At 33.0% G+C, this 20,978-nt stretch overlaps 6 non-coding genes across 6 annotated transcripts; all 6 read right to left on the reverse strand.

Annotated features, from left to right (window-relative positions):
- Positions 1 to 1,892: 1,892 nt before the first annotated feature.
- Positions 1,893 to 1,974, reverse strand: TRNAL-UAG (transfer RNA leucine (anticodon UAG)). Its single transcript has one exon. It is a non-coding gene; the product is annotated as a tRNA-Leu (tRNA).
- Positions 1,975 to 5,332: 3,358 nt separating this feature from the next.
- TRNAL-UAG (transfer RNA leucine (anticodon UAG)) lies at positions 5,333 to 5,414 on the reverse strand. The gene has a single exon. It is a non-coding gene; the product is annotated as a tRNA-Leu (tRNA).
- Positions 5,415 to 8,773: 3,359 nt separating this feature from the next.
- TRNAL-UAG (transfer RNA leucine (anticodon UAG)) lies at positions 8,774 to 8,855 on the reverse strand. Its single transcript has one exon. It is a non-coding gene; the product is annotated as a tRNA-Leu (tRNA).
- Positions 8,856 to 12,214: 3,359 nt separating this feature from the next.
- TRNAL-UAG (transfer RNA leucine (anticodon UAG)) lies at positions 12,215 to 12,296 on the reverse strand. The gene has a single exon. It is a non-coding gene; the product is annotated as a tRNA-Leu (tRNA).
- Positions 12,297 to 15,653: 3,357 nt separating this feature from the next.
- On the reverse strand, positions 15,654 to 15,735 carry TRNAL-UAG (transfer RNA leucine (anticodon UAG)). The gene has a single exon. It is a non-coding gene; the product is annotated as a tRNA-Leu (tRNA).
- A 3,359-nt stretch (positions 15,736 to 19,094) lies between these two features.
- TRNAL-UAG (transfer RNA leucine (anticodon UAG)) lies at positions 19,095 to 19,176 on the reverse strand. Its single transcript has one exon. It is a non-coding gene; the product is annotated as a tRNA-Leu (tRNA).
- Between the last annotated feature and the right edge of the window lie 1,802 nt (positions 19,177 to 20,978).

Below are 20,978 nucleotides of genomic sequence, written 5' to 3' on the forward strand. Positions count from 1 at the left end.
ACTTCATGCAAAATTAAAATTTGAATATCTTTATTGTTAGCAGATATCATTATTTTAAAGGTTTGAGAAGAGTGTTGCAACTATGATGAACTGTTGGGAACTTGGTGGCTAATGCAGGGTACTATCACCAACCTTTTTCAGTTGGTTAATATCTGATCAAAAATCAATTCTTTGGAAAATAAGATTGGCAGCAGTGGGATTTGAACCTAAATCCAGCGCCTTAGAACGCTCGACCATGCTACCACTGGCACACATGGAGTTCTTATCTCACAGATCTTTCATATAATTAAGATTGCTGCAAATTAAATGTTTAATTTTGTTTTAAAGCGACACTTGGAAAGAAGTGTCATGTTAAAAGTCTATGAAATGATAAACAATTCGCAAATACAAGATTTCAATGAAAGGTAAAACATCCATGTTTTACTTGGTAATATTGATGAGAACTGATTTTTTAATTTTCTCAGTTACTTTTTGTTTGTTTTAACTGACATATTCAAAAATTGAGATGCTTGCTAGATGCATAATGTAGATCACAGAGATATTCAAAGCCACTTTTTGAGAGCAACAATACAATTTAGATAGTTCTAAAAAAGGTTTGAGAAAACTATTAAAACCATGATAACTTGTTTTGAGCTACTGCATGTGACAGCTTATGGTGTGCTTCCACCAACCAAATTTAGCTTCTTTTATACCTTATCTACTTTAGGAATACACTTTGATATATATCACTGGATCTTCTCCTTGGAGAATAAATATGGCAGCAGTGGGATTTGATTCCAGCAGCTTGAATAGCTCTGTCATCCTACAACCTGCTGTACACTTTAAAATATTTTAGCTCTCATATCTGGAATGTCATTCAAAACTTTACCCAAAGTCAGGAAAAGCTGAGATAAAATGCAAAAGAAGCCAGGTACATTTAACAAGTAATGATTATATTTGTCTTCAGATTTCCTTCATTTAGTGCAACTGATGTATCCAAATAACTTTGAAGTACTATTCAAATGCCTAAGATAGACAGCTGTGAGATTAAAATCCAGAAAGATAGGAAAGATAGAGAAATCGGAGTATAAATCCATCAATTTATACCAATGAGTCACGTTGCCAACATTTCCATCTCTAATTGTATGATAAGACCACTCAGTAATTAAATATTAGTTATGATATTACTTCTAATTGCTTCATGCCAACTTAATTTTGGCTCATCTTTACTCTTAGCAGATAACATTTTTAAAACGTTTGGGAAGTCTCTTGTAACAATGATGAACTGTTGAGTAGCTATAGGAATCTTCCACCAACCAACTTCAGTTGGGTAATATCCTATCTAATGGAAAAAAAGAATCACTTTGCCATCAATAACTGCCCTACTCTTTGTATAATAAAGATGGCAGTAGTGAGATTTGCACCCACACCTCCAAAGAGACTGGAGCCTTAATCCAGCGCCTTAGACTGCTCGGCCATGCTACCACTTGTGCATGTTGTTAGGGTAGCTCACAGATCTAGAACATCAAAATAAAAGGGTTTTTTTTATTTAAAGTATTAATTGAAAAGATGTCAGCAAAAGTTAAAAGAAAGTTCATTATTAAACATAAATCCGATGATAAATTCAGATTTTTTATAGCATTGCATTTTGTTTATTTTCATTGAAATAACAAAAGAAATTGAGATGCATGAAGTAATAAAATATTAGTTCTGATAGGGCACATAATTACTTCATGCAAAATTAAAATTTGAATATCTTTATTGTTAGCAGATATCATTATTTTAAAGGTTTGAATAGACTGTTGCAACTATGATGAACTGTTGGGAACTTGGTGGCTAATGCAGGGTACTATCACCAACATTTTTCAGTTGGTTAATATCTGATCAAAAATCAATTCTTTGGAAAATAAGATTGGCAGCAGTGGGATTTGAACCCACGCCTCCGAAGAGACTGGAGCCTAAATCCAGCGCCTTAGACCGCTCGGCCATGCTACCACTGGCACACATGGAGTTCTTATCTCACAGATCTTTCATATAATTAAGATCGCTGCAAATTAAATGTTTAATTTTGTTTTAAAGCGACACTTGGAAAGAAGTGTCATGTTAAAAGTCTATGAAATGAAAAACAATTCGCTAATACAAGATTTCAATGAAAGGTAAAAACATCCATGTTTAACTTGGTAATATTGATGAGAACTGATTTTTTAATTTTCTCAGTTACTTTTTGTTTGTTTTAACTGACATATTAAAAAATTGAGATGCTTGCTAGATGCATAATGTAGATCGCAGAGATATTCAAAGCCACTTTTTGAGAGCAACAATACATTTTAGATAGTTCTAAAAAAGGTTTGAGAAAACTATTAAAACCATGATAACTTGTTTTGAGCTACTGCATGTGACAGCTTATGGTGTGCTTCCACTAACCAAATTTAGCTTCTTTTATACCTTATCTACTTTAGGAAAGCACTTTGATATATATCACTGGATCTTCTCCTTGGAGAATAAATATGGCAACAGTGGGATTTGATTCCAGCAGCTTGAATAGCTCTGTCAGCCTACAACCTGCTTAACACTTTAAAATATTTTAGCTCTCATATCTGGAATGTCATTCAAAACTTTACCCAAAGTCAGGAAAAGCTGAGATAAAATGCAAAAGAAGCCAGGTACATTTAACAAGTAATGATTATATTTGTCTTCAAATTTCCTTCATTTAGTGCAACTGATGTATCCAAATAACTTTTAAGTATTATTCAAATGCCTAAAATAGACAGCTGTGAGATTAAAATCCAGAGAGATAGGAAAGATAGAGAAATCGGAATATAAATCCCTCAATTTATACCAATGAGTCACGTTGCCAACATTTCCATCTCTAATTGTATGATAAGACCACTCAGTAATTAAATATTATTTATGATATTACTTCTAATTAATTCATGCCAACTTAATTTTGGCTCATCTTTACTCTTAGCAGATAACATTTTTAAAACGTTTGGGAAGTCTCTTGTAACAATGATGAACTGTTGAGTAGCTATAGGAATCTTCCACCAACCAACTTCAGCTGGGTAATATCCTATCTAATGGAAAAAAAGAATCACTTTGCCATCAATAACTGCCCTACTCTTTGTATAATAAAGATGGCAGTAGTGAGATTTGCACCCACGCCTCCAAAGAGTCTCGAGCCTTAATCCAGCGCTTTAGACTGCTCAGCCATGCTATCACATGTGCATGTTGTTAGGGTAGCTCACAGATCTAGAACATCAAAAGTAAAGGGTTTTTTTGTTTTAAAGTATTAATTGAAAAGATGTCAGCAAAGTTTAAAAGAAAGTTCATTATTAAACATAAATCCGATGAGAAATTCAGATTTTTTATTGAATTGCATTTTGTTTATTTTCATTGAAATAACAAAAGAAATTGAGATGCATGAAGTAATAAAATATTTTATTACTGATAGGGCACATAATTACTTCATTCAAAATTAAAATTTGAATATCTTTATTGTTAGCAGATATCATTATTTTAAAGGTTTGAGAAGACTGTTGCAACTATGATGAACTGTTGGGAACTTGGTGGCTAATGCAGGGTACTATCACCAACCTTTTTCAGTTGGTTAATATCTGATCAAAAATCAATTCTTTGGAAAATAAGATTGGCAGCAGTGGGATTTCAACCTAAATCCAGCGCCTTAGAACGCTCGGCCATGCTACCACTGGCACACATGGAGTTCTTATCTCACAGATCTTTCATATAATTAAGATTGCTGAAAATTAAATGTTTTATTTTGTTTTAAAGCGACACTTGGAAAGAAGTGTCATGTTAAAAGTCTATGAAATGAAAAACAATTCGCTAATACAAGATTTCAATGAAAGGTAAAAACATCCATGTTTTACTTGGTAATATTGATGAGAACTGATTTTTTAATTTTCTCAGTTACTTTTGTTTGTTTTAACTGACATATTCAAAAATTGAGATGCTTGCTAGATGCATAATGTAGATCGCAGAGATATTCAAAGCCACTTTTTGAGAGCAACAATACAATTTTGATAGTTCTAAAAAAGGTTTGAGAAAACTATTAAAACCATGATAACTTGTTTTGAGCTACTGCATGTGACAGCTTATGGTGTGCTTCCACCAACCAAATTTAGCTTCTTTTATACCTTATCTACTTTAGGAATACACTTTGATATACATCACTGGATCTTCTCCTTGGAGAATAAATATGGCAGCAGTGGGATTTGATTCGAGCAGCTTGAATAGCTCTGTCATCCTACAACCTGCTGTACACTTTAAAATATTTTAACTCTCATATCTGGAATGTCATTCAAAACTTTACCCAAAGTCAGGAAAACAGAGATAAAATGTAAAAGAAGCCAGGTACATTTAACAAGTAATGATTATATTTGTCTTCAGATTTCCTTCATTTAGTGCAACTGATGTATCCAAATAACTTTGAAGTACTATTCAAATGCCTAAGATAGACAGCTGTGAGATTAAAATCCAGAAAGATAGGAAAGATAGAGAAATCGGAATATAAATCCATCAATTTATACCAATGAGTCACGTTGCCAACATTTCCATCTCTAATTGTATGATAAGACCACTCAGTAATTAAATATTAGTTATGATATTACTTCTAATTGCTTCATGCCAACTTAATTTTGGCTCATCTTTACTCTTAGCAGATAACATTTTTAAAACGTTTGGGAAGTCTCTTGTAACAATGATGAACTGTTGAGTAGCTATAGGAATCTTCCACCAACCAACTTCAGTTGGGTAATATCCTATCTAATGGAAAAAAAGAATCACTTTGCCAGCAATAACTGCCCTACTCTTTGTATAATAAAGATGGCAGTAGTGAGATTTGCACCCACACCTCCAAAGAGACTGGAGCCTTAATCCAGCGCCTTAGACTGCTCGGCCATGCTACCACTTGTGCATGTTGTTAGGGTAGCTCACAGATCTAGAACATCAAAATAAAAGGGTTTTTTTGATTTAAAGTATTAATTGAAAAGATGTCAGCAAAAGTTAAAAGAAAGTTCATTATTAAACATAAATCCGATGAGAAATTCAGATTTTTTATAGAATTGCATTTTGTTTATTTTCATTGAAATAACAAAAGAAATTGAGATGCATGAAGTAATAAAATATTAGTTCTGATAGGGCACATAATTACTTCATGCAAAATTAAAATTTGAATATCTTTATTGTTAGCAGATATCATTATTTTAAAGGTTTGAATAGACTGTTGCAACTATGATGAACTGTTGGGAACTTGGTGGCTAAAGCAGGGTACTATCACCAACCTTTTTCAGTTGGTTAATATCTGATCAAAAATCAATTCTTTGGAAAATAAGATTGGCAGCAGTGGGATTTGAACCCACGCCTCCGAAGAGACTGGAGCCTAAATCTAGCGCCTTAGACCGCTCGGCCATGCTACCACTGGCACACATGGAGTTCTTATCTCACAGATCTTTCATATAATTAAGATTGCTGCAAATTAAATGTTTAATTTTGTTTTAAAGCGACACTTGGAAAGAAGTGTCATGTTAAAAGTCTATGAAATGAAAAACAATTCGCTAATACAAGATTTCAATGAAAGGTAAAAACATCCATGTTTAACTTGGTAATATTGATGAGAACTGATTTTTTAATTTTCTCAGTTACTTTTTGTTTGTTTTAACTGACATATTAAAAAATTGAGATGCTTGCTAGATGCATAATGTAGATCGCAGAGATATTCAAAGCCACTTTTTGAGAGCAACAATACATTTTAGATAGTTCTAAAAAAGGTTTGAGAAAACTATTAAAACCATGATAACTTGTTTTGAGCTACTGCATGTGACAGCTTATGGTGTGCTTCCACTAACCAAATTTAGCTTCTTTTATACCTTATCTACTTTAGGAAAGCACTTTGATATATATCACTGGATCTTCTCCTTGGAGAATAAATATGGCAGCAGTGGGATTTGATTCCAGCAGCTTGAATAGCTCTGTCAGCCTACAACCTGCTTAACACTTTAAAATATTTTAGCTCTCATATCTGGGATGTCATTCAAAACTTTACCCAAAGTCAGGAAAAGCTGAGATAAAATGCAAAAGAAGCCAGGTACATTTAACAAGTAATGATTATATTTGTCTTCAAATTTCCTTCATTTAGTGCAACTGATGTATCCAAATAACTTTTAAGTATTATTCAAATGCCTAAAATAGACAGCTGTGAGATTAAAATCCAGAGAGATAGGAAAGATAGAGAAATCGGAATATAAATCCCTCAATTTATACCAATGAGTCACGTTGCCAACATTTCCATCTCTAATTGTATGATAAGACCACTCAGTAATTAAATATTATTTATGATATTACTTCTAATTAATTCATGCCAACTTAATTTTGGCTCATCTTTACTCTTAGCAGATAACATTTTTAAAACGTTTGGGAAGTCTCTTGTAACAATGATGAACTGTTGAGTAGCTATAGGAATCTTCCACCAACCAACTTCAGCTGGGTAATATCCTATCTAATGGAAAAAAAGAATCACTTTGCCATCAATAACTGCCCTACTCTTTGTATAATAAAGATGGCAGTAGTGAGATTTGCACCCACGCCTCCAAAGAGACTCGAGCCTTAATCCAGCGCTTTAGACTGCTCAGAATTGCTATCACATGTGCATGTTGTTAGGGTAGCTCACAGATCTAGAACATCAAAAGTAAAGGGTTTTTTTGTTTTAAAGTATTAATTGAAAAGATGTCAGCAAAGGTTAAAAGAAAGTTCATTATTAAACATAAATCCGATGAGAAATTCAGATTTTTTATTGAATTGCATTTTGTTTATTTTCATTGAAATAACAAAAGAAATTGAGATGCATGAAGTAATAAAATATTTTATTACTGATAGGGCACATAATTACTTCATTCAAAATTAAAATTTGAATATCTTTATTGTTAGCAGATATCATTATTTTAAAGGTTTGAGAAGACTGTTGCAACTATGATGAACTGTTGGGAACTTGGTGGCTAATGCAGGGTACTATCACCAACCTTTTTCAGTTGGTTAATATCTGATCAAAAATCAATTCTTTGGAAAATAAGATTGGCAGCAGTGGGATTTGAACCTAAATCCAGCGCCTTAGAACGCTCGGCCATGCTACCACTGGCACACATGGAGTTCTTATCTCACAGATCTTTCATATAATTAAGATTGCTGCAAATTAAATGTTTAATTTTGTTTTAAAGCGACACTTGGAAAGAAGTGTCATGTTAAAAGTCTATGAAATGAAAAACAATTCGCTAATACAAGAGTTCAATGAAAGGTAAAAACATCCATGTTTTACTTGGTAATATTGATGAGAACTGATTTTTTAATTTTCTCAGTTACTTTTGTTTGTTTTAACTGACATATTCAAAAATTGAGATGCTTGCTAGATGCATAATGTAGATCGCAGAGATATTCAAAGCCACTTTTTGAGAGCAACAATACAATTTTGATAGTTCTAAAAAAGGTTTGAGAAAACTATTAAAACCATGATAACTTGTTTTGAGCTACTGCATGTGACAGCTTATGGTGTGCTTCCACCAACCAAATTTAGCTTCTTTTATATCTTATCTACTTTAGGAATACACTTTGATATACATCACTGGATCTTCTCCTTGGAGAATAAATATGGCAGCAGTGGGATTTGATTCCAGCAGCTTGAATAGCTCTGTCATCCTACAACCTGCTGTACACTTTAAAATATTTTAACTCTCATATCTGAAATGTCATTCAAAACTTTACCCAAAGTCAGGAAAAGCAGAGATAAAATGTAAAAGAAGCCAGGTACATTTAACAAGTAATGATTATATTTGTCTTCAGATTTCCTTCATTTAGTGCAACTGATGTATCCAAATAACTTTGAAGTACTATTCAAATGCCTAAGATAGACAGCTGTGAGATTAAAATCCAGAAAGATAGGAAAGATAGAGAAATCGGAATATAAATCCATCAATTTATACCAATGAGTCACGTTGCCAACATTTCCATCTCTAATTGTATGATAAGACCACTCAGTAATTAAATATTAGTTATGATATTACTTCTAATTGCTTCATGCCAACTTAATTTTGGCTCATCTTTACTCTTAGCAGATAACATTTTTAAAACGTTTGGGAAGTCTCTTGTAACAATGATGAACTGTTGAGTAGCTATAGGAATCTTCCACCAACCAACTTCAGTTGGGTAATATCCTATCTAATGGAAAAAAAGAATCACTTTGCCATCAATAACTGCCCTACTCTTTGTATAATAAAGATGGCAGTAGTGAGATTTGCACCCACACCTCCAAAGAGACTGGAGCCTTAATCCAGCGCCTTAGACTGCTCGGCCATGCTACCACTTGTGCATGTTGTTAGGGTAGCTCACAGATCTAGAACATCAAAATAAAAGGGTTTTTTTGATTTAAAGTATTAATTGAAAAGATGTCAGCAAAAGTTAAAAGAAAGTTCATTATTAAACATAAATCCGATGAGAAATTCAGATTTTTTATAGAATTGCATTTTGTTTATTTTCATTGAAATAACAAAAGAAATTGAGATGCATGAAGTAATAAAATATTAGTTCTGATAGGGCACATAATTACTTCATGCAAAATTAAAATTTGAATATCTTTATTGTTAGCAGATATCATTATTTTAAAGGTTTGAATAGACTGTTGCAACTATGATGAACTGTTGGGAACTTGGTGGCTAAAGCAGGGTACTATCACCAACCTTTTTCAGTTGGTTAATATCTGATCAAAAATCAATTCTTTGGAAAATAAGATTGGCAGCAGTGGGATTTGAACCCACGCCTCCGAAGAGACTGGAGCCTAAATCTAGCGCCTTAGACCGCTCAGCCATGCTACCACTGGCACACATGGAGTTCTTATCTCACAGATCTTTCATATAATTAAGATTGCTGCAAATTAAATGTTTAATTTTGTTTTAAAGCGACACTTGGAAAGAAGTGTCATGTTAAAAGTCTATGAAATGAAAAACAATTCGCTAATACAAGATTTCAATGAAAGGTAAAAACATCCATGTTTAACTTGGTAATATTGATGAGAACTGATTTTTTAATTTTCTCAGTTACTTTTTGTTTGTTTTAACTGACATATTAAAAAATTGAGATGCTTGCTAGATGCATAATGTAGATCGCAGAGATATTCAAAGCCACTTTTTGAGAGCAACAATACATTTTAGATAGTTCTAAAAAAGGTTTGAGAAAACTATTAAAACCATGATAACTTGTTTTGAGCTACTGCATGTGACAGCTTATGGTGTGCTTCCACTAACCAAATTTAGCTTCTTTTATACCTTATCTACTTTAGGAAAGCACTTTGATATATATCACTGGATCTTCTCCTTGGAGAATAAATATGGCAGCAGTGGGATTTGATTCCAGCAGCTTGAATAGCTCTGTCAGCCTACAACCTGCTTAACACTTTAAAATATTTTAGCTCTCATATCTGGGATGTCATTCAAAACTTTACCCAAAGTCAGGAAAAGCTGAGATAAAATGCAAAAGAAGCCAGGTACATTTAACAAGTAATGATTATATTTGTCTTCAAATTTCCTTCATTTAGTGCAACTGATGTATCCAAATAACTTTTAAGTATTATTCAAATGCCTAAAATAGACAGCTGTGAGATTAAAATCCAGAGAGATAGGAAAGATAGAGAAATCGGAATATAAATCCCTCAATTTATACCAATGAGTCACGTTGCCAACATTTCCATCTCTAATTGTATGATAAGACCACTCAGTAATTAAATATTATTTATGATATTACTTCTAATTAATTCATGCCAACTTAATTTTGGCTCATCTTTACTCTTAGCAGATAACATTTTTAAAACGTTTGGGAAGTCTCTTGTAACAATGATGAACTGTTGAGTAGCTATAGGAATCTTCCACCAACCAACTTCAGCTGGGTAATATCCTATCTAATGGAAAAAAAGAATCACTTTGCCATCAATAACTGCCCTACTCTTTGTATAATAAAGATGGCAGTAGTGAGATTTGCACCCACGCCTCCAAAGAGACTCGAGCCTTAATCCAGCGCTTTAGACTGCTCAGCCATGCTATCACATGTGCATGTTGTTAGGGTAGCTCACAGATCTAGAACATCAAAAGTAAAGGGTTTTTTTGTTTTAAAGTATTAATTGAAAAGATGTCAGCAAAGGTTAAAAGAAAGTTCATTATTAAACATAAATCCGATGAGAAATTCAGATTTTTTATTGAATTGCATTTTGTTTATTTTCATTGAAATAACAAAAGAAATTGAGATGCATGAAGTAATAAAATATTTTATTACTGATAGGGCACATAATTACTTCATTCAAAATTAAAATTTGAATATCTTTATTGTTAGCAGATATCATTATTTTAAAGGTTTGAGAAGACTGTTGCAACTATGATGAACTGTTGGGAACTTGGTGGCTAATGCAGGGTACTATCACCAACCTTTTTCAGTTGGTTAATATCTGATCAAAAATCAATTCTTTGGAAAATAAGATTGGCAGCAGTGGGATTTGAACCTAAATCCAGCGCCTTAGAACGCTCGGCCATGCTACCACTGGCACACATGGAGTTCTTATCTCACAGATCTTTCATATAATTAAGATTGCTGCAAATTAAATGTTTAATTTTGTTTTAAAGCGACACTTGGAAAGAAGTGTCATGTTAAAAGTCTATGAAATGAAAAACAATTCGCTAATACAAGAGTTCAATGAAAGGTAAAAACATCCATGTTTTACTTGGTAATATTGATGAGAACTGATTTTTTAATTTTCTCAGTTACTTTTGTTTGTTTTAACTGACATATTCAAAAATTGAGATGCTTGCTAGATGCATAATGTAGATCGCAGAGATATTCAAAGCCACTTTTTGAGAGCAACAATACAATTTTGATAGTTCTAAAAAAGGTTTGAGAAAACTATTAAAACCATGATAACTTGTTTTGAGCTACTGCATGTGACAGCTTATGGTGTGCTTCCACCAACCAAATTTAGCTTCTTTTATATCTTATCTACTTTAGGAATACACTTTGATATACATCACTGGATCTTCTCCTTGGAGAATAAATATGGCAGCAGTGGGATTTGATTCCAGCAGCTTGAATAGCTCTGTCATCCTACAACCTGCTGTACACTTTAAAATATTTTAACTCTCATATCTGAAATGTCATTCAAAACTTTACCCAAAGTCAGGAAAAGCAGAGATAAAATGTAAAAGAAGCCAGGTACATTTAACAAGTAATGATTATATTTGTCTTCAGATTTCCTTCATTTAGTGCAACTGATGTATCCAAATAACTTTGAAGTACTATTCAAATGCCTAAGATAGACAGCTGTGAGATTAAAATCCAGAAAGATAGGAAAGATAGAGAAATCGGAATATAAATCCATCAATTTATACCAATGAGTCACGTTGCCAACATTTCCATCTCTAATTGTATGATAAGACCACTCAGTAATTAAATATTAGTTATGATATTACTTCTAATTGCTTCATGCCAACTTAATTTTGGCTCATCTTTACTCTTAGCAGATAACATTTTTAAAACGTTTGGGAAGTCTCTTGTAACAATGATGAACTGTTGAGTAGCTATAGGAATCTTCCACCAACCAACTTCAGTTGGGTAATATCCTATCTAATGGAAAAAAAGAATCACTTTGCCATCAATAACTGCCCTACTCTTTGTATAATAAAGATGGCAGTAGTGAGATTTGCACCCACACCTCCAAAGAGACTGGAGCCTTAATCCAGCGCCTTAGACTGCTCGGCCATGCTACCACTTGTGCATGTTGTTAGGGTAGCTCACAGATCTAGAACATCAAAATCAAAGGGTTTTTTTGTTTTAAAGTATTAATTGAAAAGATGTCAGCAAAAGTTAAAAGAAAGTTCATTATTAAACATAAATCCGATGATAAATTCAGATTTTTTATAGAATTGCATTTTGTTTATTTTCATTGAAATAACAAAAGAAATTGAGATGCATGAAGTAATAAAATATTAGTTCTGATAGGGCACATAATTACTTCATGCAAAATTAAAATTTGAATATCTTTATTGTTAGCAGATATCATTATTTTAAAGGTTTGAATAGACTGTTGCAACTATGATGAACTGTTGGGAACTTGGTGGCTAATGCAGGGTACTATCACCAACCTTTTTCAGTTGGTTAATATCTGATCAAAAATCAATTCTTTGGAAAATAAGATTGGCAGCAGTGGGATTTGAACCCACGCCTCCGAAGAGACTGGAGCCTAAATCCAGCGCCTTAGACCGCTCGGCCATGCTACCACTGGCACACATGGACTTCTTATCTCACAGATCTTTCATATAATTAAGATCGCTGCAAATTAAATGTTTAATTTTGTTTTAAAGCGACACTTGGAAAGAAGTGTCATGTTAAAAGTCTATGAAATGAAAAACAATTCGCTAATACAAGAGTTCAATGAAAGGTAAAAACATCCATGTTTTACTTGGTAATATTGATGAGAACTGATTTTTTAATTTTCTCAGTTACTTTTGTTTGTTTTAACTGACATATTCAAAAATTGAGATGCTTGCTAGATGCATAATGTAGATCGCAGAGATATTCAAAGCCACTTTTTGAGAGCAACAATACATTTTAGATAGTTCTAAAAAAAGTTTGAGAAAACTATTAAAACCATGATAACTTGTTTTGAGCTACTGCATGTGACAGCTTATGGTGTGCTTCCACTAACCAAATTTAGCTTCTTTTATACCTTATCTACTTTAGGAAAGCACTTTGATATATATCACTGGATCTTCTCCTTGGAGAATAAATATGGCAGCAGTGGGATTTGATTCCAGCAGCTTGAATAGCTCTGTCATCCTACAACCTGCTGTACACTTTAAAATATTTTAGCTCTCATATCTGGAATGTCATTCAAAACTTTATCCAAAGTCAGGAAAAGCTGAGATGAAATGCAAAAGAAGCCAGGTACATTTAACAAGTAATGATTATATTTGTCTTCAAATTTCCATCATTTAGTGCAACTGATGTATCCAAATAACTTTTAAGTATTATTCAAATGCCTAAAATAGACAGCTGTGAGACTAAAATCCAGAGAGATAGGAAAGATAGAGAAATCGGAATATAAATCCATCAATTTATACCAATGAGTCACGTTGCCAACATTTCCATCTCTAATTGTATGATAAGACCACTCAGTAATTAAATATTAGTTATGATATTACTTCTAATTAATTCATGCCAACTTAATTTTGGCTCATCTTTACTCTTAGCAGATAACATTTTTAAAATGTTTGGGAAGTCTCTTGTAACAATGATGAACTGTTGAATAGCTATAGGAATCTTCCACCAACCAACTTCAGCTGGGTAATATCCTATCTAATGGAAAAAAAGAATCACTTTGCCATCAATAACTGCCCTACTCTTTGTATAATAAAGATGGCAGTAGTGAGATTTGCACCCACGCCTCCAAAGAGACTGGAGCCTTAATCCAGCGCTTTTGACTGCTCGGCCATGCTACCACATGTGCATGTTGTTAGGGTAGCTCACAGATCTAGAACATCAAAATTAAAGGGTTTTTTTTTTTAAAGTATTAATTGAAAAGATGTCAGCAAAGGTTAAAAGAAAGTTCATTATTAAACATAAATCCGATGAGAAATTCAGATTTTTTATTGAATTGCATTTTGTTTATTTTCATTGAAATAACAAAAGAAATTGAGATGCATGAAGTAATAAAATAATTTATTACTGATAGGGCACATAATTACTTCATGCAAAATTAAAATTTGAATATCTTTATTGTTAGCAGATATCATTATTTTAAAGGTTTGAGAAGAGTGTTGCAACTATGATGAACTGTTGGGAACTTGGTGGCTAATGCAGGGTACTATCACCAACCTTTTTCAGTTGGTTAATATCTGATCAAAAATCAATTCTTTGGAAAATAAGATTGGCAGCAGTGGGATTTGAACCTAAATCCAGCGCCTTAGAACGCTCGACCATGCTACCACTGGCACACATGGAGTTCTTATCTCACAGATCTTTCATATAATTAAGATTGCTGCAAATTAAATGTTTAATTTTGTTTTAAAGCGACACTTGGAAAGAAGTGTCATGTTAAAAGTCTATGAAATGATAAACAATTCGCAAATACAAGATTTCAATGAAAGGTAAAACATCCATGTTTTACTTGGTAATATTGATGAGAACTGATTTTTTAATTTTCTCAGTTACTTTTTGTTTGTTTTAACTGACATATTCAAAAATTGAGATGCTTGCTAGATGCATAATGTAGATCACAGAGATATTCAAAGCCAGTTTTTGAGAGCAACAATACAATTTAGATAGTTCTAAAAAAGGTTTGAGAAAACTATTAAAACCATGATAACTTGTTTTGAGCTACTGCATGTGACAGCTTATGGTGTGCTTCCACCAACCAAATTTAGCTTCTTTTATACCTTATCTACTTTAGGAATACACTTTGATATATATCACTGGATCTTCTCCTTGGAGAATAAATATGGCAGCAGTGGGATTTGATTCCAGCAGCTTGAATAGCTCTGTCATCCTACAACCTGCTTAACACTTTAAAATATTTTAGCTCTCATATCTGGAATGTCATTCAAAACTTTACCCAAAGTCAGGAAAAGCTGAGATAAAATGCAAAAGAAGCCAGGTACATTTAACAAGTAATGATTATATTTGTCTTCAGATTTCCTTCATTTAGTGCAACTGATGTATCCAAATAACTTTGAAGTACTATTCAAATGCCTAAGATAGACAGCTGTGAGATTAAAATCCAGAAAGATAGGAAAGATAGAGAAATCGGAGTATAAATCCATCAATTTATACCAATGAGTCACGTTGCCAACATTTCCATCTCTAATTGTATGATAAGACCACTCAGTAATTAAATATTAGTTATGATATTACTTCTAATTGCTTCATGCCAACTTAATTTTGGCTCATCTTTACTCTTAGCAGATAACATTTTTAAAACGTTTGGGAAGTCTCTTGTAACAATGATGAACTGTTGAGTAGCTATAGGAATCTTCCACCAACCAACTTCAGTTGGGTAATATCCTATCTAATGGAAAAAAAGAATCACTTTGCCATCAATAACTGCCCTACTCTTTGTATAATAAAGATGGCAGTAGTGAGATTTGCACCCACACCTCCAAAGAGACTGGAGCCTTAATCCAGCGCCTTAGACTGCTCGGCCATGCTACCACTTGTGCATGTTGTTAGGGTAGCTCACAGATCTAGAACATCAAAATAAAAGGGTTTTTTTGATTTAAAGTATTAATTGAAAAGATGTCAGCAAAAGTTAAAAGAAAGTTCATTATTAAACATAAATCCGATGAGAAATTCAGATTTTTTATAGAATTGCATTTTGTTTATTTTCATTGAAATAACAAAAGAAATTGAGATGCATGAAGTAATAAAATATTAGTTCTGATAGGGCACATAATTACTTCATGCAAAATTAAAATTTGAATATCTTTATTGTTAGCAGATATCATTATTTTAAAGGTTTGAATAGACTGTTGCAACTATGATGAACTGTTGGGAACTTGGTGGCTAAAGCAGGGTACTATCACCAACCTTTTTCAGTTGGTTAATATCTGATCAAAAATCAATTCTTTGGAAAATAAGATTGGCAGCAGTGGGATTTGAACCCACGCCTCCGAAGAGACTGGAGCCTAAATCTAGCGCCTTAGACCGCTCAGCCATGCTACCACTGGCACACATGGAGTTCTTATCTCACAGATCTTTCATATAATTAAGATTGCTGCAAATTAAATGTTTAATTTTTTTTTAAAGCGACACTTGGAAAGAAGTGTCATGTTAAAAGTCTATGAAATGAAAAACAATTCGCTAATACAAGATTTCAATGAAAGGTAAAAACATCCATGTTTTACTTGGTAATATTGATGAGAACTGATTTTTTAATTTTCTCAGTTACTTTTTGTTTGTTTTAACTGACATATTAAAAAATTGAGATGCTTGCTAGATGCATAATGTAGATCGCAGAGATATTCAAAGCCACTTTTTGAGAGCAACAATACATTTTAGATAGTTCTAAAAAAGGTTTGAGAAAACTATTAAAACCATGATAACTTGTTTTGAGCTACTGCATGTGACAGCTTATGGTGTGCTTCCACTAACCAAATTTAGCTTCTTTTATACCTTATCTACTTTAGGAAAGCACTTTGATATATATCACTGGATCTTCTCCTTGGAGAATAAATATGGCAGCAGTGGGATTTGATTCCAGCAGCTTGAATAGCTCTGTCAGCCTACAACCTGCTTAACACTTTAAAATATTTTAGCTCTCATATCTGGAATGTCATTCAAAACTTTACCCAAAGTCAGGAAAAGCTGAGATAAAATGCAAAAGAAGCCAGGTACATTTAACAAGTAATGATTATATTTGTCTTCAAATTTCCTTCATTTAGTGCAACTGATGTATCCAAATAACTTTTAAGTATTATTCAAATGCCTAAAATAGACAGCTGTGAGATTAAAATCCAGAGAGATAGGAAAGATAGAGAAATCGGAATATAAATCCCTCAATTTATACCAATGAGTCACGTTGCCAACATTTCCATCTCTAATTGTATGATAAGACCACTCAGTAATTAAATATTATTTATGATATTACTTCTAATTAATTCATGCCAACTTAATTTTGGCTCATCTTTACTCTTAGCAGATAACATTTTTAAAACATTTGGGAAGTCTCTTGTAACAATGATGAACTGTTGAGTAGCTATAGGAATCTTCCACCAACCAACTTCAGCTGGGTAATATCCTATCTAATGGAAAAAAAGAATCACTTTGCCATCAATAACTGCCCTACTCTTTGTATAATAAAGATGGCAGTAGTGAGATTTGCACCCACGCCTCCAAAGAGACTCGAGCCTTAATCCAGCGCTTTAGACTGCTCAGCCATGCTATCACATGTGCATGTTGTTAGGGTAGCTCACAGATCTAGAACATCAAAAGTAAAGGGTTTTTTTGTTTTAAAGTATTAATTGAAAAGATGTCAGCAAAGGTTAAAAGAAAGTTCATTATTAAACATAAATCCGATGAGAAATTCAGATTTTTTATTGAATTGCATTTTGTTTATTTTCATTGAAATAACAAAAGAAATTGAGATGCATGAAGTAATAAAATATTTTATTACTGATAGGGCACATAATTACTTCATTCAAAATTAAAATTTGAATATCTTTATTGTTAGCAGATATCATTATTTTAAAGGTTTGAGAAGACTGTTGCAACTATGATGAACTGTTGGGAACTTGGTGGCTAATGCAGGGTACTATCACCAACCTTTTTCAGTTGGTTAATATCTGATCAAAAATCAATTCTTTGGAAAATAAGATTGGCAGCAGTGGGATTTGAACCTAAATCCAGCGCCTTAGAACGCTCGGCCATGCTACCACTGGCACACATGGAGTTCTTATCTCACAGATCTTTCATATAATTAAGATTGCTGCAAATTAAATGTTTAATTTTGTTTTAAAGCGACACTTGGAAAGAAGTGTCATGTTAAAAGTCTATGAAATGAAAAACAATTCGCTAATACAAGAGTTCAATGAAAGGTAAAAACATCCATGTTTTACTTGGTAATATTGATGAGAACTGATTTTTTAATTTTCTCAGTTACTTTTGTTTGTTTTAACTGACATATTCAAAAATTGAGATGCTTGCTAGATGCATAATGTAGATCGCAGAGATATTCAAAGCCACTTTTTGAGAGCAACAATACAATTTTGATAGTTCTAAAAAAGGTTTGAGAAAACTATTAAAACCATGATAACTTGTTTTGAGCTACTGCATGTGACAGCTTATGGTGTGCTTCCACCAACCAAATTTAGCTTCTTTTATATCTTATCTACTTTAGGAATACACTTTGATATACATCACTGGATCTTCTCCTTGGAGAATAAATATGGCAGCAGTGGGATTTGATTCCAGCAGCTTGAATAGCTCTGTCATCCTACAACCTGCTGTACACTTTAAAATATTTTAACTCTCATATCTGAAATGTCATTCAAAACTTTACCCAAAGTCAGGAAAAGCAGAGATAAAATGTAAAAGAAGCCAGGTACATTTAACAAGTAATGATTATATTTGTCTTCAGATTTCCTTCATTTAGTGCAACTGATGTATCCAAATAACTTTAAAGTACTATTCAAATGCCTAAGATAGACAGCTGTGAGATTAAAATCCAGAAAGATAGGAAAGATAGAGAAATCGGAATATAAATCCATCAATTTATACCAATGAGTCACGTTGCCAACATTTCCATCTCTAATTGTATGATAAGACCACTCAGTAATTAAATATTAGTTATGATATTACTTCTAATTGCTTCATGCCAACTTAATTTTGGCTCATCTTTACTCTTAGCAGATAACATTTTTAAAACGTTTGGGAAGTCTCTTGTAACAATGATGAACTGTTGAGTAGCTATAGGAATCTTCCACCAACCAACTTCAGTTGGGTAATATCCTATCTAATGGAAAAAAAGAATCACTTTGCCATCAATAACTGCCCTACTCTTTGTATAATAAAGATGGCAGTAGTGAGATTTGCACCCACACCTCCAAAGAGACTGGAGCCTTAATCCAGCGCCTTAGACTGCTCGGCCATGCTACCACTTGTGCATGTTGTTAGGGTAGCTCACAGATCTAGAACATCAAAATCAAAGGGTTTTTTTGTTTTAAAGTATTAATTGAAAAGATGTCAGCAAAAGTTAAAAGAAAGTTCATTATTAAACATAAATCCGATGATAAATTCAGATTTTTTATAGAATTGCATTTTGTTTATTTTCATTGAAATAACAAAAGAAATTGAGATGCATGAAGTAATAAAATATTAGTTCTGATAGGGCACATAATTACTTCATGCAAAATTAAAATTTGAATATCTTTATTGTTAGCAGATATCATTATTTTAAAGGTTTGAATAGACTGTTGCAACTATGATGAACTGTTGGGAACTTGGTGGCTAATGCAGGGTACTATCACCAACCTTTTTCAGTTGGTTAATATCTGATCAAAAATCAATTCTTTGGAAAATAAGATTGGCAGCAGTGGGATTTGAACCCACGCCTCCGAAGAGACTGGAGCCTAAATCCAGCGCCTTAGACCGCTCGGCCATGCTACCACTGGCACACATGGAGTTCTTATCTCACAGATCTTTCATATAATTAAGATCGCTGCAAATTAAATGTTTAATTTTGTTTTAAAGCGACACTTGGAAAGAAGTGTCATGTTAAAAGTCTATGAAATGAAAAACAATTCGCTAATACAAGAGTTCAATGAAAGGTAAAAACATCCATGTTTTACTTGGTAATATTGATGAGAACTGATTTTTTAATTTTCTCAGTTAATTTTTGTTTGTTTTAACTGACATATTCAAAAATTGAGATGCTTGCTAGATGCATAATGTAGATCGCAGAGATATTCAAAGCCACTTTTTGAGAGCAACAATACATTTTAGATAGTTCTAAAAAAAGTTTGAGAAAACTATTAAAACCATGATAACTTGTTTTGAGCTACTGCATGTGACAGCTTATGGTGTGCTTCCACTAACCAAATTTAGCTTCTTTTATACCTTATCTACTTTAGGAAAGCACTTTGATATATATCACTGGATCTTCTCCTTGGAGAATAAATATGGCAGCAGTGGGATTTGATTCCAGCAGCTTGAATAGCTCTGTCATCCTACAACCTGCTGTACACTTTAAAATATTTTAGCTCTCATATCTGGAATGTCATTCAAAACTTTACCCAAAGTCAGGAAAAGCTGAGATGAAATGCAAAAGAAGCCAGGTACATTTAACAAGTAATGATTATATTTGTCTTCAAATTTCCATCATTTAGTGCAACTGATGTATCCAAATAACTTTTAAGTATTATTCAAATGCCTAAAATAGACAGCTGTGAGACTAAAATCCAGAGAGATAGGAAAGATAGAGAAATCGGAATATAAATCCATCAATTTATACCAATGAGTCACGTTGCCAACATTTCCATCTCTAATTGTATGATAAGACCACTCAGTAATTAAATATTAGTTATGATATTACTTCTAATTAATTCATGCCAACTTAATTTTGGCTCATCTTTACTCTTAGCAGATAACATTTTTAAAATGTTTGGGAAGTCTCTTGTAACAATGATGAACTGTTGAATAGCTATAGGAATCTTCCACCAACCAACTTCAGCTGGGTAATATCCTATCTAATGGAAAAAAAGAATCACTTTGCCATCAATAACTGCCCTACTCTTTGTATAATAAAGATGGCAGTAGTGAGATTTGCACCCACGCCTCCAAAGAGACTGGAGCCTTAATCCAGCGCTTTTGACTGCTCGGCCATGCTACCACATGTGCATGTTGTTAGGGTAGCTCACAGATCTAGAACATCAAAATTAAAGGGTTTTTTTTTTAAAGTATTAATTGAAAAGATGTCAGCAAAGGTTAAAAGAAAGTTCATTATTAAACATAAATCCGATGAGAAATTCAGATTTTTTATTGAATTGCATTTTGTTTATTTTCATTGAAATAACAAAAGAAATTGAGATGCATGAAGTAATAAAATAATTTATTACTGATAGGGCACATAATTACTTCATGCAAAATTAAAATTTGAATATCTTTATTGTTAGCAGATATCATTATTTTAAAGGTTTGAGAAGAGTGTTGCAACTATGATGAACTGTTGGGAACTTGGTGGCTAATGCAGGGTACTATCACCAACCTTTTTCAGTTGGTTAATATCTGATCAAAAATCAATTCTTTGGAAAATAAGATTGGCAGCAGTGGGATTTGAACCTAAATCCAGCGCCTTAGAACGCTCGACCATGCTACCACTGGCACACATGGAGTTCTTATCTCACAGATCTTTCATATAATTAAGATTGCTGCAAATTAAATGTTTAATTTTGTTTTAAAGCGACACTTGG

This window comes from Taudactylus pleione, unplaced genomic scaffold (assembly GCF_031769625.1).
Source record: "Taudactylus pleione unplaced genomic scaffold, aTauple2 ptg000016l, whole genome shotgun sequence".
In the NCBI taxonomy this organism is placed as follows: domain Eukaryota; kingdom Metazoa; phylum Chordata; class Amphibia; order Anura; family Myobatrachidae; genus Taudactylus; species Taudactylus pleione.